General features: G+C 39.1%; 1 pseudogene; it reads left to right on the top strand.

Moving 5' to 3' along the window:
* Positions 1-3,752: 3,752 nt before the first annotated feature.
* LOC137238019 (DNA-directed RNA polymerase II subunit RPB1-like) lies at positions 3,753-18,744 on the top strand (annotated as a pseudogene).
* Positions 18,745-19,357: the final 613 nt, after the last annotated feature.

Consider the following 19,357-nt stretch of genomic DNA (forward strand, 5'->3'; position numbering starts at 1 on the left):
GCAATTAAGAAAGTATACACGTGAAACTCGGTGGTATATATTCTAATATATCATAGAAGATATCCTGAAAAAATCACTTTGATCGGAGCTATATATAGTTATATCCCATACAACCGATCGTTCAGATAGAAAGATTTTTGGCCACCTTTCCCTTAATTTTAAAAGTATAAACGTGAAACTCGGTGATATATATTTTAATATATCATAGAAGACTTTCTGAAAAAATCACTTTGATCGGAGATATATATAGTATATATCCCATACAACCGATCCTTCAGATAGAAAGGTTTTTGTCAATTTCTCCCTTAATTTCCAATATAAAAATGTTAAAATTGGTTTATTCTAATATATCATAGAATATTTCATGAAAAAATCATTTCGATCGGAGTTATATATAATGTATATCCCATACAACCGATCGTTCAGATAGAAAGATTTTTAGCCATTTCTCCCTTAATTTCCAATATTAAAACGTTAAACTTGGTGATATTTATTCTAATATATCATAGAAGATTTCCTGAAAAAATCATTTGGATCGGAGCTATATATAATATATATCCCATACAACCGATCGTTCAGATAAGGGGGTTTTTTGCCATTTTTTTATATTTATCTTAAAATCGTTTAGGTATGTACATCGGTTCACTATATATTTCTTATCTTATACAGCGCATTATTTGGAGATTACGAATGGGATAAGGTTATTGTTCAGCACAGCCGAAGACAGTCCCGTCCTTACATGTTTTTTTAAATAACTTTTGAACAGTCAGAAAGAGTTAAATTTTGCAATTAATTTCTTCTAACTGGGAGTGATGCGCATCCGTTGATGCCACTTTCGACCATATGCGACCAATTTTCGACAAGAACAATAAATGGCCTAAACAGTCTTAAACGAGTAGAAAATATAATACCGCACCGGACGCCGCCGCCACGCCGATATTTGTGACATTCGGCGGCGTCGTGCAAAAAACGACCAAAATCGGCGGCGGCGTTTATCAGCGGCGTTTAGCATACACACAAAGGATTGAATCCAAGCAATTAGCCAGCCGATTACATGCTACGCGTCACCCATATGGTCGCCAAGCCTAAAAATTACCCAATGGAAGAAGCTACAGGCCTGCCAAAATACTGCTCTCAGAATTGCCACGGGATGTCTTCTTATGTCCCCAGAACACCATCTGCATAATGAGGCGAGAATACTCCCCATCAGGGAGAGAAATTAGATACTGACCAAACAGTTCCTGTTGAATACCCAGAAACCTGAGCATCCCAACAGACATCTGATTGATGAGCCAGCACCGCCTAGGGTCTTAAGGAGTCATCTCCGTAAGCACTTTGAGGAAATACGGCACCTGAGAACCCAGCCGTATGAAGCGAAAAAAAAGCAGGTCCTTGGTGAACTCCACAAACAGGCGTCGGACCTTTACGCCGGGAATTGCCCGGTGAATCCAGTACTCAAAGAAACGTATCCAAAACTCGCGGAAGATGAACGCATACTCCCCAGGGAAACGCGTGTCACTCTTGCTCAACTTCATTCTGGATACTGTAACAGGTTAAACTCTTACCTATCCAAAATCAACCCCGACATACAAAATGTATGCCCCGCTTGCAATGTGTCCCCACATGACACCAACCATCTCTTTAATTGTAATGTGAAATCCACGCCTCTAACACCCCTTTCCTTATGGTCCACCCCTGTTGAAACAGCAAGTTTCCTTGGACTCCCGTTAGAGGATATTGATAACAATTTGTCATCGGTCGCGGCTGTTAGGTGGGGCGAAGCACTGCTACAACAACAACAACAACAGTGAATCCATGTGGCGTATAGTCAAGTGTTTTTTTGTTTTTTTTTTGTTTTTCAAAAAACAATTACAATAATTGGTCCAATCTGGTGATGGAACATTTGTGGAGAATGGCAAATATCCGAAACCACATAGATCCGTTCACGCCTCTAATTGACGCAGTAAAATTCACATACAAGAATTAAACAAATTGAGTCGTTTTTTATTTATAGATATTTTAATGTCTGGTAGCACCATATTTGCTCAATTCACTGCGTTTTCTTGCATATTTTTGGTAACTTTAATATTAAATTGTGATCAAACTATAAGCCTCCAGAGGGTCGGGGTGGTGTTTTTAGAAAGGAGGCTTCACCCCGAGCCCTCTCTCCCTGGTATCTTAATGTATAGTGTACCCCAACGCCTCTAACACCCCTCTAATTATAGTTCACCCCTGTTGAAACAGCAAGTTTCCTTGGACTCCCGTTAGAGGATATCGATGAGAATTTGTGACCGGTCGCACCTATTGGATGGGGCGAAGCATTGCTACAACAACAACAACAATAACAACAAGGGGAGAAGAAGACGGGGCGGGGGCTGATGCTCGGCATTGCTATATACTCTGCTACGGAGATAATAGTTATGGGTAGGAGCAGGCGTATGAGCTGGTGGCGCCGTGGGGCGCGAGCAGCAGCAGGTACTTGTTGTGGCTTGCTGAGCAGCAGCGCTGCTGGAAGGTAGTAGGGGGCGCTGAGATTTATAAAAGTTTCGAGGACGTCTGGATTTGGGATCTAGCACAGAATAACCTATCCGATGCAACCATCCCTTGCACGTGACACACTGACAGGAGTATGACCGTCCTAAAAAGATTATTTTCCGGCAAACGCAGCAAAACCATTTCTCAGGACCGGGGTCAGGAGAAGGAGGCGGATTGGGTTCGATACCTTCCCGAAGCAGGAGAGTATGGCGCAGTCCCGCTGCAAGGAGCTGCTGGAGGGTGACAATTTGTGGGAGGGACGCAACAAATTAAATGGGGTTACACTGAAATTATCGCCCTTGGTCGGAAAAATTCCCGAGTCGCTCCGGTATATAGAACCGGATGCCTTGGGAAGCGAGTCTGTTTCCCTGCCCTACTCGTGTGCTAGCGCCGAAAAGAGCGCGAGAAGACGGGGGTAACGGCTGATGCGCGGTATTGCTACCTACTCTGCTATGAGGATTGTAGTTATGGGTATGAGCGGCCGTTGTTGTTGTTCTTGTAGCAGTGCTTCGCCCCATTCAATAGACGCGACCGATTCCAAATTATCATCAAAATCCTCTAACGGGAGTCCAAGCAAACTTCCAGTTGCAACAGGGGTGGAGCTTAGTGAGAGGGGTATTAGGGGCCTTGGTTCCACATTACAATTGAAGAGCTGGTTGGTGTTATGTGGGGGCACACTGCAAGCGCGACATACATTTTGTATGTCGGTGTTGATTCTGAATAGGCAAGAGTTTAACAACCCACAGTAAAGTTGAGCTAGAGTAACACGCGTTTCCCCAGGGAGAGTGCGTTCCTCTTCTGCAAGTTCTAGGTATTTTTCTTTAACAACTGGATACTCCGGGCAATTCCTGACATAAAGGTCCGACGCTTTTTTGTGGATATCACTGAGGAGCTGCTTGTGATTTTTTGCATCATACGGCTGTGTTCTCAGGTGCCGTATTTCCTCATAATTGTTATGGACCCTTAAAGCCCATTGGAGGTGTATTAAAAAGAGGTGTATTGCAAAATTACGATTCGTGGAGAGGTAACCAAGATTCGCTCTGGAGGGGTGTGTGGTACATATTACCATCTAACTCCAAAATGTTCGGGATTGGACCAATACAGCGTAAACAAACTGGAGGAATGTGAAATGTGGAAGTTCATGTGTACTGATTGTGCGCAATATGTGCATAACGTTGATGACATTTTAAAAGACATGCAAACGGTAGTGAAGCAAAATGGACAACACTAATGCACTAAAGAAAAATAAAAGAGAAATAAAACAAGTTCAAAAAGCAGTAGAATTGGCATTTAGGGAAAGAATTAAAGCAATGCAAAAAGCGCAAGTATCTTGTGAGAAAAGCGTCAAAGTTAATAAAATACGTGAAATAGCGGAAGGATTCAAGCGTAGTAGTGAGCAGGTATGTGACGAGATAAAAATAGATAAAGATGGCAATAAAAAAATGATCGAAGCAATAAGTATGGAGAATAAAAAAATGTGCAAGGAACTAAAGAAGAATGTCAATAGTGTTGAAGCCAAATTTTGTATGCGAATGTTGCAAAAAGTAATAAACAAAAAAAGAAGCGTTGCCAGATATAAGAAAACATAATCCCTTAATTGTGAAACCGAGTAAAAAGCAAGATGTTGAAAGGACAAAAAATGATCTAAACTCGATAGTTGATCCTAAGGAGCTACAAATAACTAATACATAAGCCAGGCAAAGTGGAGTAGTCATTGTAGAAAGTGAAAATGATCAAGAACGTGATAAAATAAAAAACGCTATTGAAAATAAACTTGGAAATAATTACGAGGTAAAGATCCCGAAAAAGTGAAACCAACGGTTATTGTTACGAGTATAAACTTTAAATATGAAAATAACGAATTAAGCGGCAAAATAATTGTCTTAATGAAACGGATATCAAAGTAGTAAAGCAATCAGGGCTGTCATGGAATCCAAGTCGGTTTTTCGTTTTGTCGGAATTACAACCCAATATTGATTTAAATTGGGGTTGTAAACCCATATTGGAGTATATGATGCAGTGCAAGTACTGTGTTGCTTTAAATGTAAAGGCTTCAATCATAAGGCGATTGAGTGTAAAGAGAAGGAAGTATGCACTAAATGTTTGGGTGAGCATCAATATACCCAATGTAATAAGAAAAAAATCAATAAGTGTATAAACTGTATGCGAGCAAATACGGAATTAAGCCGAGGGTTAGATGAAAACCATGATACAATGGAGACAACATGTCCTATCTGCACGGAGAAGTAGGATCGGTTATTAGCAACCAGTTGAAGCGTATAACTCTAGCTGTCGTGAATCAAAGGGCCCAGGGAATAAAACCCCCTGGTGGTCGGGGAAGCTGCCGGAAATGAGGAAAACCGTGCGTAAACTCTTCAACCAAGCGAGACGCACGGGAGACTGGGAGCAGTACACAGCTAATCTAACTACATATAGCAAAGAGATTTGGAAAGCTAAAAAAGAGAGATTCAGGAAATTTTGCGAAGGTATAACAGAAGTTCCAGAGGCAGCAAGGCTTCACAAAGCCCTACCCAAGGACCAAAGGGAGACGTGATTATCGATGGAACTCCCCGATGGAACCTACACAAGGACAGAGGAGGAAAAAGTACATGCCCTGCTTGCAGCGCATTTTCGGACGCATCCTCGGAAACCTCGCCGGAGGAGGTTCGCGAGGTAAGACCGACACCCACAGGATAGAACCTCGTCAAAGGACTCTTCAGCGACAGCACAGTTAAGAGCTACAAATCTCTGGGAGTGGATGGCATATATCCAGCCTTTCTGCAGCAGGGAGAGGAACTGATCCCAACCTGGCCAGGATTATGAGGGATAGCCTCGCACTGGCATACATCCCAACAGTTTGGAGAAGAGCAAATGTGGTCTTTATACCTAAGGTGGCTAAAAAAGACTACTCTAGTCCAAAGTCCTTTAGGCCCATAAGCCTGACATCCTTTGCTCTGAAAGCAATGGAGGAAATTATAGACCACGAGATTAGATCAAAGGCTCTCGATAGAATGCCACTACATCGAGATCAGCATGCATGTAGGACAGGGAGGTCGACAGAAACTGCATTGTATGAACTGTCCACGGAAATGCAAAGTGCGTTCGAGTGCGTAATGTGGCTAAAAAGGACTACTCTAGTCCAAAGTCTTTTAGGCCCATAAGCCTGACATTCTTTGCTCTGAAAGCAATGGAGGAAATTGTAGACCACGAGATTAGATCAAAGGCTCTCGATAGAATGCCACTATATCGAGATCAGCATGCATATAAGACATACAGGTCAACAGAAACTGCATTGTATCCTGTCACCCCTTCTGTGGAGCCTGGTAGTAGATGAACTTCTACAGAGGCTCTCAGAAAACGGAATCCGATGTCAGGGGTACGCGGATGATATTGTTATCATTGTAAGGGGCAATTTTGAGAGCACCCTTTGCGACATAATGCAAAGGGCATTGAGGTTAACGAAAGAATGTTGTACTGAGGTAGGGCTAAGTATCATCCCTAACAAGACATCCATTGTGCCCTTCACCAGGAAAAGAAATCTGGAAGGGATTAGGCAAATCACAATTAATGGAGTACACGACTGAGGTGAAATACTTGGGAGTCACGTTTGACTCTAAGCTCTTATGGAAGAAACACGTCGACAATACCATATCAAAGGCTACAAGAGTAGTAATGGTATGAAATCGTATTGCAGGAAGATCCTGGGGATGCAGCCCAAAGAACCTAAGATGGATGTACACTATGATAGTGAGACCTATCATAGTGTATGGAGCAGTTGCGTGGGCATCAAGGACAACCATGGTGACCGTACAAAAATCACTCACGAAGCTTCAACGCTTAGCGTGTGTCTGCATTACGGGAGCCATGCGAACATGCCCCATGGAACCAATAGAGGTGCTGCTTGAGTTAACGCCTCTACATATAATAATAAAGCAGGCAGCCAGGAGAACTTTAGTTAACATAGCTAAAGAGAGATGTGGAAGAGGCAAAGTGTTACAGTCCCGGAGCATGGTGAAGCTGCAGGAGCAGATTCCACTTATCCAACTTCCCGGAGATGATACGAAAGAGATAATTAAGTTTGAGAGGAACATACTATAATATGGTACACCGATGGCTCGAAGACACCGGAGGGCATAGGAGCGGGGATCTTCGGCCCCCGAACCAAAATATCCTTACCACTCGGAAAATATCCGAGCATCTTCCAAGCCGAAGTTGTCGTCATAAGCCGGTGGGCAGAGATAAATTTACAGCGGGGATATACCAACGAGAAAATCGCTATACTCAGCGACAGTCAAGCTGCACTCAAGGCATTATCTTCATTAACAGTCCTTGAATGCGTAGATGTTAAACAGTCTAGGAGTTAATAACACCATCCGTCTAGCATGGGTACCTGGACACAGAGAAGTAGATGGTAACGAGCGAGCGGACGAGCTTGCCAGGTTGGCAGCGGCCGGAAAGCCAATAGAACCCGAGCCTATGGTCCCAATAGGGTCACATACATTAAGGGAGGAATTTAGACAAAAGGAGGCGTGCCAAAGAGAACAACACTGGCGCGAAAGTCCAGGACTTCGGCAGGCAAAGGCACTAACAGGAGGGTACAACTTAAAGCGATATGAGGCTATGATTAACCTCCCAAAAAGTAGCCTTAGGATTTTAACAGGCAAGTCACTGTAGGCTAAAGAGTCATATGCATAAATTGGACGTATCGGCTAGTAGCCTCTGTCGATTCTGTGATGTCGAAGATGAGTCTGCAGAACACATCCTGAAGGAATGTGATGCAGTCGCGAGACGAAGACTTAGGATCCTAGGATCATCCAAATTAGAAAATAGTCACATACACTCTCTGAAGCGGAGAGCCGTTCTGGATTTTCTCAGAGAACTCGGCTTGGATGAAGCTTTGTAAAGATAATGATAACCTTACAACATCTATCTATCTATATCTAGCAACCAGGGGATGTTGCAAATATAACAGCAAAAAGTAAATATCACAGAAGTAAGAGTGACAGGGTGCACACATTGGAGTGTATTTATCTTAACATCAGTAGTATAACTGCAAACAAAACTCAGTTGCAGAGGCTCGATTATGCGCGGAAACTTGTACAACGGATCTTATAATAGATACCGAGCTGAATATCCCGACATACAAACGCATTCGTTGCGATTCGCACAGTAGGCATACTGGTGGTGTTATTATGCATGTGCATGAATATATCCAGTTTAGTGTAGTCTACAATAAATCCATTGACATGAATGTGGTGCATTATCATAAAAATCAAAAAAATGCGCGTTAAAATGGCAAATTGGTGTACGGGATCACTCACCAAGTAGCAGTGATACTGAATTTATTACATCTTTAGGTGAAATCATAACGGACCACCTTAATACTATGTCTACACTGTACGCGATTTCGGTAGTATGATTTCGTAAATTACATTCCTGTCCTTTTGCATAATTTCAAATGACATTTGTTAGAAGATAAACACAAAAAACTTACACAAACAGGCGTCGGACCTCAAAGAAAAGTATCCAAAACTCGCGGAAGAGGAACGCATACTCCCCAGGGAAACGCGTGTCACTCTTGCTCAACTTCGTTCTGGATACTGTAACAGGTTAAACTCTTACCTATCCAGAATCAACCCCGACATACAAAATGTATGCCCCGATTGCAATGTGTCCCCACATGACACCAACCATCTCTTTAATTGTAATGTGGAATCCACGCCTCTAACACCCCTTTCCTTATGGTCCACCCTTGTTGAAACAGCAAGTTTCCTTGGACTCCCGTTAGAGGATATTGATGACAATTTGTCATCGGTCGCGGCTGTTAGGTGGGGCGAAGCACTGCTACAACACCAACAACAACAGTGAATCCATGTGGCGTATAGTCAAATGTTTTTTTTTTTTTTTGTTTTTCAAAAAACAATTACAATAATTGGTCCAATCTGGTGATGGAACATTTGTGGAGAATGGCAAATATCCGAAACCACATAGATCCGTTCACGCCTCTAATTGACACAGTAAAATTCACATACAAGAATTAAACAAATTGAGTCGTTTTTTATTTATACTTATTTTAATGTCTGGTAGCACCATATTTGCTCAATTCACTGCGTTTTCTTGCATATTTTTGGTAACTTTAATATTAAATTGTGATCAAACTATAAGCCTCCAGTGGGTCTGGGTGGTGTTTTTAGAAAGGGGGCTTAACCCCGAGCCCACTCTCCCTGGTACCTTAATGTATAGTCTACCCCAACGCCTCTAACACCCCTCATATTATAGTCCACCCCTGTTGAAACAGCAAGTTTCCTTGGACTCCGGTTAGAGGATATCGATGACAATTTGTGATCGGTCGCACCTATTGGATGGGGCGAAGCATTGCTACAACAACAACAACAATAACAACAGGGGGAGAAGAAGACGGGGGCGGGGGTGATGCTCGGAATTGCTATATACTCTGCTACGGAGATAATAGTTATGGGTAGGAGCAGTCGTATGAGCTGGTGGCGCCGTGGGGCGCGAGCAGCAGCAGGTACTTATTGTGGCTTGCTGAGCAGCAGCGCTGCTGGAAGGTAGTAGGGGGCGCTGAGATTTATAAAAGTTTCGAGGACGTCTGGATTTGGGATCTAGCACATAATAACCTGTCCGATGCAACCATCTCTTGCACGTGACACATTGACAGGAGTATGACCGTCCTAAAAAGATTATTTTCCGGCAAACGCAACAAAACCATTTCTCAGGACCGGGGTCAGGAGAAGGAGCCGGATTGGGTTCGATACCTTCCCGAAGCAGGAGAGTATGGCGCAGTCCCGCTGCAAGGAGCTGCTGGAGGGTGACAATTTGTGGGAGGGACGCAACAAATTAAATGGGGTTACACTGAAATTATCGCCTTTGGTCGGAAAAATTCCCGAGTCGCTCCGGTATATAGAACCGGATGCCTTGGGAAGCGAGTCTGTTTCCCTCCCACAGCCGTTTTAAAACGTTCAAGATAAACATATGTTTTTGAAATTCGCTCAGTAAATTACACATAGGCCGCTATTATGAGACAAATGCGATCCTCGACTGTGATCGAAAGAGCTGATCGAACGAATTTTCACTCGGTATTATGACACTCATTCGATCATTCGATAAATTCAACCGTTCAGAAAAGCACATTCCCGTCATCTGTCAAATAAAATAAAAGCAAAATTATTTATTATGAAGAAAAAAGCATAAGTACAGCAACTAGCCAGAAGTAAAAAATGCTGAAATGAATTTCAACGCGTAATTGTAACTTTTTAAACATGTTGTTACATGTGTTAAAAACTAAACTTCATAATGACCATAGAAGCGTTCATGGACTTGCTAACCAGTAAAGATGAATGGCTGCAACAATGCACAAGAGCCAAGTCTATTCCAACCTTTTTGAAAATGGCACCAATTCTCAGATTTTGCGCTAGGGATTGTCTCACCTGAGCATCGGGTACGAAAATGCACTCAAGATTTTTTTCACCTGATCCTTTCTGCAAGTTCCTTTTGTTATAAACGGATTTTGTCTAATTTTTGCAACCAGTCTTCCAAGCAGATGTTTTGTATTCAAGACTTTGGACCTATATGTGGGGTTCTTAACTTATATTGACTCAATTATTTGTAATTTTGTAATTTTAATATGTTTTACCATATTTAAATTTTCAATATTGATTTTTCTATTTTCAAAAATTTCCTTTATTATTCAATTTTTTATCATGAAAATATAACATTTTCTTTCAAATAATTAATATCTATTTTAATAAAAATAAAGCATCCTACAATATATACGATTAATACAAATAGTTTGAGATTACTATTAGATAGCAAAAAAGTAGAAGATAAACACAAAAAACTTACGTTTCAAACAATTTTCTTCTAATTCGATACAGCGTCGACAACAAATTTCTATTCGCTTCAAAATTAGATACCCAACGGAAATTTTTCGGCAGAGATTAGCGGCTGAATTCTGTAATTCAGTCTCATCTCAAGTCTCTAACAGCTGAATTCAGTAAGCCGTCTCTAGTCACTATTAGAGACTATTTGGGGTGAAAATCACTTTTGAGACAATTTGCCATTCTGTAAGCTGTCTCGCGTCTCCAGCCTCACAAAAGCAATCACTAATTTGTGAGCTGGGCCGGGGCAGATCACAAAAGTGAAAATTTCAGAAAAAGTATGAAAATTATTTGCGAAAATCGCTTTAAATATATTTTTTTTATTCCTCAAATTAAGATAAGCATAGAAAAAATTAAAAAACTGAAAATGCTTAAAAAAAACATCGAACTCTATGTGGCGCCGCTGAGATTCGAACCTACACACTTTGGGATTTTCTATAAAAATTGTGAACGGAGTCTTATTAAGCTCAGCCACAATACCACCTAACGTCATGTTGACAAAATGCAATGCTATATTATTCGTTCAATGTATGAGTAAATTGTCATTTTGGTGAATTTCGTTGATATGGTGAATTGTTTTTGTGACTTTCATTTACTGAATACCGAATTCATCTCAAGTCACAAAAATTGTCTCTAAAGGAAAATCTCAAATTTAGAGACTTGAGATGAGACTGAATTACAGAATTCAGCCGTAAATTTGAGATTTTCCTTTAGACAATTTTTGTGACTTGAGATGATTTCGGTATTCAGTAAACGAAAGTCACAAAAACAATTCACCTTATCAACGAAATTCACCAAAATGACAATTTACTCATACATTGAACAAATAATATAGCATTGCATTTTGTCAACGCAATGTTGAGTGGTGTTGTGGCTGAGCTGGCTAAGACACCGTTCACAACTTTTATAGAAAATCCGAAAGTGTGTAGGTTCGAATCTCAGCGGCACCACTAGAGTTCGATGTTTTTTTTAAGTATTTTCTTTTTTTTATTTTTTTCTATGCTTATTTTAATTTGAAGAATAAAAAGAATATATTTAAAGCGTTTTTCGCAAATAATTTTCATTGTTTTTCTGAAATTTTCACGTTTGTGATCTACCCCGGCCCAGCTCACAAATTAGTGATTGCTTTTGTGAGGCTGGAGACGCGAGACAGCTTACAGAATGGCAAATTGTCTCAAAGGTGATTTTCACCCCAAATAGTCTCTAATAGTGACTAGAGACGGCTTACTGAATTCAGCTATAGATGTCATAATACCAATTTCAAATTCGATTTTCGATGTTCGATAGCCAGCGAAGATCGAAGATCGAAAAATGCTCGTAATAGGGACCATAATTTGAATCCAATTTCGATGATATTAAGAAGAATTTCTAATTTCGTTTGACAGTTTCCACATAACGAAATTAGGTAATTTCGAGCTAATTTCATCTGAAATTAAGAATCTTCCGAAATCCACTTGATTTTGGTGCCGTGGAGACATAGTATAAGGAATCTGACAATAATATTAGGGGGACTCATTTAAGCATATAAATTTATAAGGTGTAAAATTATATCCTTTTACACACGCTGTTATATGAATGCACCTAGTAACATTCCTGATATACTTAATTGTCGATCAGCTGTATGATTGCCAAAAAAAATGATTGTTTTGTTATACAAATTAAAAAATGCCAAGTTTAAGTGAAAAATCAAAACTAAAACATCTTTACTAAGAAATTCTTGTAAATGACTTGCTGATGTCGGAGATTTCTAATGAAAAGGATGGCAATTATATTTGCAGGGTTGCATTCCTTTGAGTTTACCGCGTTTACACCATGAAATGTGCACGTCAATTTATACAAACTGTGTAAATAATTTTTCATACAAAATTTGACAATTCGTTTACGCACTAGATAAATTTATACGTTTACACACTTTATAAGGCATTTAAAAGGTTAAATAAGTACCCCTATTATAATTGGAGATTTTAACATCAACAAAGAGTATATATTTGTCAAGAGGCGACACTCGATACTTTTGTTGTTGGCAAAGCAAATTACTCGATGTTTTCTCAAGGTAGTCGTTGGTTTTTTTTATCAGATGTATTTATAAAAACGCCTTCTATACATTTTCGTGGGGTATTTGTGTTTATTTTATTGATTGTATTAAATTAATTAATTAATTCTCTTTCCAAAAATCGTAATTATGCAAAGTCACTTTACCGCATAACTATATAGGATTAAATTTAAAAAAACTAAACAAAACTTCCTTGAGAATCACATTAGACATGACAGGGTTGCTTTGGCAACAACAAAGTATCGAGTGACGCCTCTTAACAAATATATACTCTTTGACATCGACATGAATGTATCGTCAACATACACGAACAACGTTACAAGTTTATTTGCACAAATGGCCATGATACAAAAAATTTATTTCAATACGAAAATAACGGAGTACTCGTCTACGAAAATTGATCTGCTTTTCAGTAATAATGACGTAGTTAAAGTGGAAAATATAGGTGAATATAGAATTTCGGATCATGAGAAAATGTATGTCAAAGTTCCAGCAACGAAGTCTTGTAAAATGAGAAAATATACTTCGTTCACATCATGGGAATACTCATGGCGGAACTATACAAGGTGGCAACATGGTGACATACCTAGAAACATAAATAAAAGTTGCATGTACTTTGTTTTTGTAAATTCGATTGACTAATGTCAAAATCGTACTGCGCCGGAAGTTGATGTATCAAATCAAATTAAAAAAAAGTACACAATCAGCTGTCCCTGGATGCCACCTTGTATAGTTCCGCCATGGGAATACTATAGTGCTGAAAATCTTTTGAATCTACTGCGCACATGCGATTTTAGCTTTATCTGTAATGGGGGTGTTGAAATTAAAACATCAGCTCTGACCAATATATTAACAGAAGTCATGCAGACACTGACGTATGTGAAGAGAACACAAATACAACTTAGAAACTAGTGCTATGACCGGGAGCTAACAGTTCTCCATAAAAGAAAATTTGACCTTTATAATATTTCAGCTGGATACTGGGATGATTATAATGCTAAGAAAATATGCAAAAGTACCATTAATTATAAAAAGAAGAAGTACATGGAAGACATAGTGCTCAACAATGGCGGAAACATGAAGCAGATGTGGAAGTGTCTTAAAGACCTTGCAGAGCTTACAGATAATAAAAAACATATCATTAAAATTGTAATTAATGGTAAATGTCTAGAGAAGGAATATGATATAGCTAATGCCCTAAACAACTTTTTAGTGCAGAGTATAGTAGAAATCAATGATAGCATCGAAAAATTGCCCAGGACGGACGAAATATACCCAAATCATTGTACCACAATCGAATCATTTCATTTCAGAGCCATCGAGTTAGATGATATAATGAATATCACGAAGTCATTTAAAAACAAATATTGCGGAGAAAAGCTCTTATTTGAGGGTGTCTTCAAGGATGCCATGGTGTACATTGGTAACTTTTACAAAGATATTATTAATGAATCCCTAAACAGTGGCATAAATCGTTCCCGAGATGGTCGGGCTAGCACCTTAATGGTGCTATGGTACCGGAGTGTACCGGATTTGTATCCGGCAAAGAACCATCACATCGATAACACTCCCCAAAGCCTTCGGGGAGCAACCTTATGGCTACAACAACAACAACAACATGGTAATTGCAGAATGGAAAGACTTGAAGCGGGCCTTCGAAACAGTTGATAGATTGAAATTGTTCGACGTTATGTACAAAATTGGCATCAGAAGCAAGGCACTGGAATGGTTCTCGCGACTTTTGCAGGGTCATGTTTCTACACGAACATAATGTAAGCCGATCATTGCTCGTTTTTAACTATTGTAATCACTACACGATGTTTATTGGACTGTGGGTACTCCATGGATTACTCTGATGTAATGCGAAGCTGGAGTAAATGGTGCAGTCATAGGACATCGCAATGTTAATTGGACCATATTTTTTGTATGAATTGTGGTTAATTTTGGAGCACTCGCCTTGGCCATACCCTGCAAAAATCGGTGGATCATGTGGTCCATTATACTTCACTGAAATACAATTGTGGTTAATTTTGGAGCACTCGCCTTGGCCATACCCTGCAAAAATCGGTGGATCATGTGGTCCATTATACTTCACTGAAATACAGCAATGGACCAACTCATGTTTCTACACGAACATATTGTAAGCCGAGCATTGCTCGTTTTTAACGATTGTAATCACTACACGATGTTTATTGGGCTGTGGGTACTCCATGGATTACTCTGATGTAATGCGGAGCTGGAGTATATGGTCCAGTCCTAGGACATCGCAATGTTAATTGGACCATATTTTTTGTATGAATTAATTTTGGAGCACTCGGTTAGTCCATAGCGAGTACTTCATACATGCATGCATGGAGTACTCGCGATTTTTGCAGGGTAGCGAGTACTCCATACATGCATGCATGGAATACTAGCGATTTTTGCAGGGTCATGATACTTATTATGACGTTCTAGTATTTGCTGAGACATGGTTAACCGTTAACTGTTTTTAACTCCGAAATACTATCCGAATCGTTTGAGATTTTTCGAAAATACCGACTGGACAGAATTGGTGGTGGCGTGCTGATTGCCGTTCATACCAGTCTTTCTGTAGAAGAAGTGCATTTTGCTGACTCAGATGATATCGAGTTTCTTTGCGTGCGCGTAAAATTTTCTACAACGTTTAAATATTTTGTTGCCACCTATATACCACCCCAATCGGATATTTCCATTTATTTGAGACATTCCTCTTTAGTGAAATCAGTTGTTTCTATGGCTAGTTCCCCTGAATCTGTCATATTGCTTGGCGGCTTTAATCTACCTTGCGTGTCTTGGAGTCTAGTAATGGTCCCTGCTTCTTCCGGGGATATATTCTTTCAGTTCTTAAATGATCTTGCGGATGCAAGACTTTATCAATTAAACAATGTTAGTAACAAATACAGGAAATGTCAAGTTTTAATATTCACAGACGACACCTTGAATTGCTCCGTTCATAGATGTGATCCATTTGTATTGCCTGAAAATGTTCATCATCCAGCTCTTGCTCTTTATGTGGAGTCTTATAGTCTTCCTTGCCAAGGTCAGGAGGTCGTGAGAGAGACATCTTGCCGGTTGCTGTTCAAGAAATCTAATTGGTCTGCGCTAATAAGTGAGTTGTCAAAAATAACCTGGCCCGAATACACCGGTGATATTGATGAGAGGATATTTCACTTTAACAATGTACTCTACGCCTTATTTCATAAATACATACCGCTAGCGAATACCTCTACAGCTACTTCGTCAACTGCATGGAGCGCCAAAGAGCTCAAACGTCTCAAAAATCGTAAGACGCGCGCGTTTTAGCGATACAAACTTTCAGGATCCAGTACGGGTCCTAAAGGTTCCAATATTAATATCTCACAGGTAATTGCTTATGTGGGTCAACAGAACGTTGAGGGTAAACGTATACCATATGGTTTTCGCAAACGTACTTTGCCACATTTAATTACGATTACGGTCCTGAGTCACATGGTTTCGTAGAAAATTCATACCTTGCCGGTTTGACGCTATCAGAATTCTATTTTCACTTGGTCGTGAAGGTCTTTTCGATACTGCTGTAAAACCTGCTGAAACTGGTTATATCCAACGCCGTTTAATTAAGGCTATGGAGTTTGTTATGGTTAACTATGATGGCACAGTACGTAACTCTGTAGGCCAACTGATTCAGTTGCGTTATGGCGAAGATGGTTTGGCTGGTGAAACAGTAGAATTTCAAAATCTACCTACCGTTAAGCTATCGAATAAAGCATTAAAAAACATTCAAATTTGATTGGTTAAATGAACGTTATATGCGCAAAGTTTTTACAGATGATGTTATAAAAGAGTTGAGCGAAAGCGGTAATGCATTGCCCGAATTGGATATTGAATGGGATCAATAGTGTCGCGATCGTGAAGCGCTGCGTGAAGTTTTCCCCAATAGTGATTCGAAGGTAAAACACATTGTTTACTTTTTAATTAAGCAAAAACTTATAACTTATTTTAATTGAGTAGGTCGTATTACCGTGTAATTTGAAACGCATGATTTGGAATGTACAGAAAATCGTTCATATTAACAAACACATGCCAACCGATCTGTCGCCTTTGCGCGTTATTAATGGCGTGCGTGATTTATTACAACGTTGTGTTACGTTGTGTTATTGTGGTCGGTAATGACCGTTTGGCAAAACAGGCTAATAAGAATGCTACGCTACTGTTTCAATGTTTGGTCATATATGTAATACTTCTATATCACTACTACTGAACTGTGCAGCCTGTCAAACATTACAGTACAGATATACAACGAGAGAAGGAGACAAAATCTCAAGGCTGTCGTTAAATTATTGTAAAAAAGGGGCTTAAATATATGTATATATCAATATTGTACATTAGGCTATTTTGTTCTCCAAATGGCAAAGTAAGCTTTTGTTTTCCATTAGTATTATAACATTTTTATTGTTTTAAGAACTCCGCAGAATAGCATTACCAATTTGTGCTGAGTGCGCAGATATACGTAAGCAAAAGAGCCCTTAAGCCTCCATTACTGATACTTAGCATAGACTTGGCTTGGCTTGCGAACTGTCACTTACAGTTCTGTTAAATGAACATTGCATGTTACTGATTACTCAAAACTTAACTTGACTTAGAAGTCTGTTGAATTTTGATTTTCTATGTAAGTTCTAAGTGACGTTTACATTTTGAGATGCCATTTGTTTGTTTCCATTTCATTTTGACATTTTGTCATACAAATTGACATTTATTTAAAAATAAATTTCAACGCTGATTATGATGCCAGATTTTTATGCACCAAGTGGAGTATAATCGTGGCTAAGTTGCCAAGTGTACGCCAAGTCAAGTCAAGTCTATGCTAAGTATCAGTAATGGGGGCTTTAGTGACCAAAAAGCTCCACGAATGGCATAAATTGAAAACAAATCTGGTTAGCGGTCGTAAGATTTTCAGCTGTTATAAGTAAATTTTATATCAAAAATGTCGAAGTGTTGTTTTTTGTGTGATAAAAAGAGAGACAAATTTAACAATAAGGCTTGCATTAGTGAGTATTTTGCAGAAGGTGAATTAGTTAAATTGTGCAATTTTTGTTTTAACTTGTTATTGGGCTTTTCATTTAAACCCCAGCTTTCCAAAAGATGCAGAAACTTGCGAGAAAAAAATTTACAAAATTTGTATTATTTCAACACCAATAGCAGCCAGCCCAGAACTCATATTTTGTTTACTTCATCAAAAATTTACTTCAGTAAAAAACTCAAAATAAGTAAAATTTTGAAAACGTTTATATATCGTTTGTTCAAGCTAATTCACTTTAAATTATTTTTAAAAACGTTTAAAGAAATGCTTGTTGGGATGTATGTATAAGTATATTTTTATACATGTCTATTTAAATTTTTTTCATTTCAAAAATATGAATTCTGGCTGCAGCCCATGTTTAAATAATAAATACATCGAGCCTTGTATTGTATTTGTTGGCCTTTTCATTGTTTAATGGACTAAACTGAGATTTTATAACAATTAGTATGCAGAAGTTAGGTAAAGGGGATAGTGACCCGTTGGTACCCCTTTAATACTTTTTTTACATACGCTACTACAATTCACTAACACTAACAAAGCCCGCGCATGCGCAGAACATACATTTGCACAGTTTCAGCAAATAATGATTAACAGAAAATTTGCACATTAGGAAGTTATTGATAGAGAAGTATTATATATATGTGTTTGGTACGTTCGACGGTATGCACGAAATATGTAGCAAAAGAGTTTCGTTTATCGACTGAAGCCAATGCGAATTCAGTAGAGGTGGTGTTATCCCATCAGCTGATTGCTTCTTCTTGATAATTTTCCATACAAAGCCTTGTACAGCAATATGTCAGTTAATCGAAATCAATAAAAAATTTTCTTTTGACTTGACATTCTTCTGCACGGCAAATTGGTTGAATTCGCTTTGCCACCACCTGGTATGGATTCGCCTTGACTGAAGCGTTTGAATGGTTGATTGGAGAGATTGAAACACGTTTTCAGCAAGCTCAAGCGAATCCTGGTGAAATGGTGGGCGCTTTAGCTGCACATAGTTTGAGTGAACCAGCTACACAAGTGCGTAATTATGGTGTGTTGAGAAATATTTTTTTCTTACTTATTTTTTATTTGTATTGTAGATGACACTCAACACTTTGCATTTAGCTGGTGTATCATCCAAGAAGGCTTCCTCACTAATGCCCCTATTACCGTTTACAACTCAACTCTGGTTGAGTTGAAATTTCGCAATTTGGTATTACAGATTACAACTCAACTTGTCAAAAAAAATGTCGGTTGAGTTGTCTAGTCTTACAACGTTTTGTGGCATTGCCGTTTACAACCTTGTGTTGGTGTAGTTGTCAAAGACGTCGAAATCTTACAACTGCTTACTAGCAGTTGTCTCATGCAATTTTGCAGTTGTTTTGAAAAAATGTTACGTTTTAGAAGACGGTTCACCACCTAATTTTTAACAAAGATGTTCAAAGTTGATATCAAAAGACACGTTTCGACCTCCGATTTAAGAATCCGAAAACAAAAATTGTAATTCTTTGCGACAGCATGGCACTGCTAATACGCGTCCAAAAATATCGAGACGCGTATTAATCTCGAGAACAATAATCCGAAGGCGGAAAAGAAACATTTTATCTCTTGTCCGGAGATATTTGTAGTTGAAGTTGGCGATTTTCATGTGGTTGTTGTAATGTTGTTGTCTTTTTCGGTTTTTGTTTAATATCTTTGGAAGGAGTTAAAATTTTTATTTTCCGCCTTCGGATTATTAATACTGATGCCAAGACGCATCGTTTAATACCTCTCACGATATTTTTGGACACGTATTAGCAGTGTCATGCTGTC

Source organism: Eurosta solidaginis, chromosome 1 (genome assembly GCF_040869045.1).
Source record: "Eurosta solidaginis isolate ZX-2024a chromosome 1, ASM4086904v1, whole genome shotgun sequence".
NCBI classification, from domain to species: domain Eukaryota; kingdom Metazoa; phylum Arthropoda; class Insecta; order Diptera; family Tephritidae; genus Eurosta; species Eurosta solidaginis.